Raw genomic sequence first — 6,178 nt, 5'->3', positions numbered from 1 at the left:
AAGGAGTTGAATTTACATGAACTAATCATTCCCTAAACTTCAACAAAAAATTTACTAATAAGTTGATCTAAACTCTGAGTATCATGCATTTCTATTTTCTAAGACGTATTTGCCCAACATGTCCCTTACCTCGTCTATATCTATACTTGAGTACTTGCTCAATCTGTGACGGGGTTGATTACATACTGCGGAAAAAACAAAGAGAAGACATTATTGTAACAACATCAATTACTGCATAGCAACATCATGGTATATATAGCAGCAAGTAAGACAACATTAGCTCTAATTTAAAAAAATTAATAAACACATTATTAAATTACTAACATTTTCTGGAATAATGATATATCTTCGCCTAATAATCTCCAACATGAACCGACAAACGTAGTATCCACATTGTATGCTATCTGGCTGGCGAGGGGCCTATTATTACATAAAAAAACAGACGAGAGAAGGCTCACATCAGAATCTTGAACTTTAGGTATTGTATTAGTATTAAACACAGATTTTTGCACTTAATGTTATTGTATTTGAGCACGTACCCCTGTTATCGTAATAAAATCAGGGCCAACATCAGAATCTTTCGTGGGTTGATCCTGCTCGTTTGCTCTTCTCTTCTCAAAGGCCCTTTTTTTAAAAATAAAAAGGAGGCGAAACTCATTTTTTTAGGGGCAAAAATGAGCTTTTTTCTATAAATAAAAATTGAAACTTAATGTTATTATAAATAAATCAGTATTATAAACTTACTTATTAATCAAGCGCTTAAAAGTCTCGCTTGGTTGATGATGTATAGAGTCCAACCAGAAAACTTTATTCCTTGTCGGCATGATGGCTGCTAGCACCCAATGAGTCCTACATCAAGAGACATCATCATTATTAACAAGTACATATATTAGTTATGAAAATGCAATTGTATGGGGAAACGTAATACTAATTTGTTTATTACCCTTTATCATTATAAGCGCCAAAAATCAGCTTCTTGGTTGTCGCCAATTGTTGAGCAATATAATCTACCCGTTCTTCGAACGAGAAATCCGGAATAAATAAAGATAAAACATAGGGGCACAGGAATCCGTATTGATCAGATGGAATATTCTTCTCGGGGATCACTCTCAATTTCAATATCCTACATTATTACGGTATTAATTCCGGTATTTAAAACACTATCTAGTAGTCAGAATATTAGAATATGAAATTATTTATTAAGAAACTTACTTCATCCAAACAAATACGTGTTGGACATCAATCTGGTCTAGGCCAGCCCAAATGTCTAGCATATCCCATGATAGAAGTGCTTGGCGCTCAACCCCTAGAATATCCTCCTCGAGCGAAATAACTATCAATTGCTCGGTGGCTATGCGATGGCCAGCCTCCTCATGCAGTTTCCTCATCGTCACCGTTCTTACTTTTTGCATGTAATCCTTCCCGAAGATATTGTGTGGAGTTTAAACTCCTAACTACTTTCGTGTCCGGAAAGAATGAGTCTTTGATTTTGTGCTACTACCACCAGCCTACACATGTAGTAGATAATTAAAATAATAAAAAATCCAAAGGTAACATATCCTAGTTGGAGTAATAAAAATAAAAGCGTACTTAATTAAATACCTCGTCAACTTGCGCTCTTTCAATGATGAGGTAGTAGTAGCGAGTAAGACCGGGACTTAGGCTTATCAGTCTTTTTTGTCCCCTACACAAAATTACCATGCTTTTTATAAATACAGACAAAATATAAATAAAGGGAGCGAGGTTTTTAAAAAATGGAGAAGTTAATTAAATACCTCATCAAGTTGTTGTCTCGACGAGGTCGTTGGCATGTCTGTGGACTTAGGCTTATCCGCCAAAGCCGGCTTTTTTGTTCCCTACAAAAAAAAATAACATATAAATTTAACATATAAAAACATTCAACAATTAAAAATTTAACATATATATAAAGGTATTTCTTCTAACCCCAACTGCTTTCCGCTTCTGAGGCGGAGACGGCCGAGCCAAGTAGATGTGAGTTTCAAGCCATTGGATGAAACTTCCAACCGCATCTCCCAGAATGGTAATGTCGTCACGAACTGGGACAGGCAGTTGCAAGTTTTCATGGCCTGGAAAGACTGTAGTTATCTCTACTTTGGTATGATTCGGCAAAAGTTTTTCGCCATGAACTACAGTTTCCGCTGCTGCAGATTTGGTGTGCATTTCTACGAGACCCCGGCCAACACGCACATGTGGCTTTTCGGTTTTAGGGTCGATAAGAATAACTCGGCCTCTTGTTTACGGCCTGAAGAATATACACATACATTATTATATCCCAAAATTTAATAGAATTCATATAAATTTAACTAATTAAACACTTCATGCATACCTTACTGAAAACAGGGAACTGACTTGAAGGGGATGTATGCTGTTTTCCATCAGCCGTCTTCTCAAGTTGCATCTCCTTTTCAGACCCATTATTTACCTAATAAAATTAACCAATGGCACCATGTCATAAGTTATAGCATTAGAGCTGGCAGGGAACACACCCCCTGATCTTACCCAAAAAAATAAAAAGAAAAATAAGGAAGTATTAGGTACCTGATCGGCTTTAGTTGTTACAACTTCAGAAGCATTATTAGGTACCTGATCTTTCTGAATCTCGTTGACCGATACTTCCTTCTCATGTATTGTCAAGGTAGTAGTGGCCTCTTGACCAATCTGTTGTACCTTATTATTACCCCCTTTAGAAATGACATCCTCCATCATCTTCACTTCTTCTTCGGAAAGCTTGCCTCCAGCATTCAGCTTTAGTAGTATGGATGCCATTAACTGAAGCTGTGAGCCAAGAATGTAATGTGTCAGCAATTTTTATCCCAACAATAACATGTGAATTGAACTTAAATGAAAATAATAGAATAAATGTTACCATGTCAGCCTTCTTAGACTTAGTCTTCCTTTTCTTCTTTATCGGGGCAGTTGTCCCATAATATTTCGTTACTCCAACCTGTAACGGGACGCCCCTCAAACGACCTGGATGTTCGGGTCGGCCGATCGCTCTAGCAAGAACGTCATTACGACCACTGGGAGTGAATTTCCCTTCTTCTACCTCTTTCAATACGTTGTCCTATAATATATTAAATAAACTTCAAATTATATTTGTGACTAAAATAATAAAGTTAGTAATGAACTCGTCTTAATAAAATAATGCTTACTATGTTGGCCAACACTTCCTCATCATATTTGTCACGCGACCGGGATCCTTTAGGCGTGTGCCCTTCTTTATAAGTTACATGCCGATCCACCTCTTTCACTCCCTTTGCCACCTACACATTAACATGGTAACATTTATACACGTAAATGTGTATCAATGCAAGTCCAAGTGTGATTAAAAAAATAAAATCTCACAGGGGAATAATGCATGCTACTTACGAGGTTCTCTTCTATCTTTCTCAGAATCCGCCGAGAACCATACCATTTCCCCTTCTTGCATGAAATGTTAGCACAATTTTTTCTGCTAACGGCCTTCAAATAATTATATAAAAGCGCAAGTAGATGAGATAATAAAAAGATTATATAAAGGACTCATTAATTAAAAAAATGATAGGTAAATCGTTAAAAGGTGAGGATATTTAACCTGAAACTTCTCAGTAGTTCTCATCTTTTTGAAAAGATCCCATTGTTCCTGACTGATGGTGGGACACTTGTTTTCCGGTGGGCTCTTACGCATCTCCCCCGATGCCTTGTCCACATACAACCAATCCCTAGCAACGTCACACCTCCACTGCCTGTGGACATCCGCTGCCTTATGCATTAAATACTTATCATGGCTTTCATCGGGTATAATAAAGCCTTCCTTTACACGAGCCAAGTATAACTCCGCCAATTTTGGATTCAAAGTTCTAACATCATCTAAATGTATAGGCACAAACTGTCTTGTGCAAGTACCAATCCAACTGGAGAAATAACCCGCATTTGGACCAGTAGGGAAACCCATCTCACTCCATGTTATTTCCAACGACTGTTTAGCGGCTATAGCTGCAAGGACTTTCTGGCACTTCGTAGCACCTCTCTCACCAGGCTTATTATTCTTTTGACTTCTTTTACGTTTTTCACCCATGATAATCCTAAAACCCAAATATGAATGATATAGGAAATGAACAACTTAACAACGTACATGCAGAGTATTATCTAAAACCCTAAACCCTAATAGGAATGAAAATTTAAAACAACAGATTGAGCTTCTAAAATCCTAAACCCTAATAAGAGGAGTGAAGTAGATGATGCGGGATGATAAAGATAACAAAGAAGACGAAAAACAAACAGATGCATGAAAAAGAAAAAAAGATGATCGTCTTAAAACCCTAATGACGAAACACAAAATTAAAGTGAACATACCTGATGATGATGATGATAAAGAGAACGAGCAGAATGATAAGGGAAGGCAACGGAATCAGGCGTCGGAAATTGGGCGGCCGCAACGAAATGTAGAAAGCGAGGAAGAGAGAAGAATTAACTCAGGATATCAACGGTTGAACTAATGTTGTGTGTGTTTGTGTATGGTATGCTGTATGGGTTTGTAAATTAGTTTTTTATTAAGACAAACTATTGACAACGGGTGCTCAAAGAAGAACCGTTGTTATATGTTAATAACAACGGGTCAATAAAAGTCAACCGTTGTCAAAACTTTATTACAACGGTTAAAATATACCCGTTGTAATATATTTTCACCAAATTTGCGCCAAAATGAAATATGTCAAAAAAATCATTGACAACGGGTAGAGGTACTACACTCGTTGTTGAAAGTATTAACAACGGGTAATTTAAATATAACCGTTGTTATTGTTGAACCTTTTTTTTTTTTTAAATTATCAGTAATTCCATTACAGTCCAAACTGTAACAATACATACTGTAACAACGAAGCACCATATCTTTGCAACATTATTCAAAATTTCAACACCAAAGATCCACATCTAATAATAAGATCAAGAATATAAGACAACACCAGCATGCATGCATACTTTATATCTAAGCTACAGGATTTACCATGCCATGCAAATTTGGGAATTTTTATTTAACAATATAATGACCATTATTGATTTACCAATAAATTAAACCATCAAATTATTGGTCTGAAAATGACTCAAAATGTTGGTCGTCCATATCACCGTGTCCTCGATGAACTATCTCGGGATCGGGGGCGTTTCTTGGATGTCATAGTTTCTTCGTTAACCCAAATACCTTCACCATGGTCATCACGCATATAGATGCTTTCAGTGTCCTCATGATCAGTGTCAACATCGTCGAAATAAGATACAGTGGTAGACTGATCCATTCCCTCAAAAACGACATCCTGATCATCATCACCATTATCGGATGGACTAATCCTTCTACTCCTTATAGACATTACACAATGGACCACTTCTTATCCATAGGATCGGTGACATAGAACACTTGTTTAGCTTGGGATGCCATTATGAAAGGATCATCCTTATTATTGCCAACCTTACCCAGATTGACAAACGTAAATCCCATCTTATCCTTTCGGACACAATGGATGTTGTTATCAACCCAGTTACATCGAAACAAAGGCATTGTGAAATCAATGTAATCTAGTACCAATATTTCTTGAATAACACCATAATAAAGGCATTTTCCCCAAATAGGCTTTTTATCTTTTGAAGTAGCAAAGTGCATTGCCTCAAATTCAGAACTCACACCACTATTTTGCATTGTGCTCAACTCATCTTGCTCGCGGGTGTAAAAAGTATATCAATTAATGGCAAAACTGTTGTAAAAGGTGACCCTGGCATTTGGACATAAACCAAGACGTAGTAACCTAGGAGAGATGTCATCACCAGTTTGATCAGTACACTCTAAGACAATATTCCTAAACCACTCTGCAAACGTCTTCGTATGCTCGTTCGCAATCCACTTCTCGGTCTTGTTTGGGTGATCGTATTTGAGCTCATCTTTGTGTTGTTGAATATAAGGTTGCACCTCATCTTCGTTGTTTAGCACATACGTGTGTGCTAAATGCAACATTTCACGTGTCACAATTTTTTCAACCCGGCCCCTAATACCTTTTCCGGTCATCCAGTCACTATGACGATTCTTAGAACGCCATAAACTCCTCGGGGAGAGATGAGCGTAACAATATGAAAGAGCTTCGTCTAAAATAGCGCGTTCAGCAATACAACCTTCCGGACGATACCGATT

The sequence above is a fragment of the Silene latifolia genome, unplaced genomic scaffold (assembly GCF_048544455.1).
Source record: "Silene latifolia isolate original U9 population unplaced genomic scaffold, ASM4854445v1 scaffold_20.1, whole genome shotgun sequence".
NCBI lineage: Eukaryota > Viridiplantae > Streptophyta > Magnoliopsida > Caryophyllales > Caryophyllaceae > Silene > Silene latifolia.
This window is presented reverse-complemented; position numbering follows the sequence as displayed.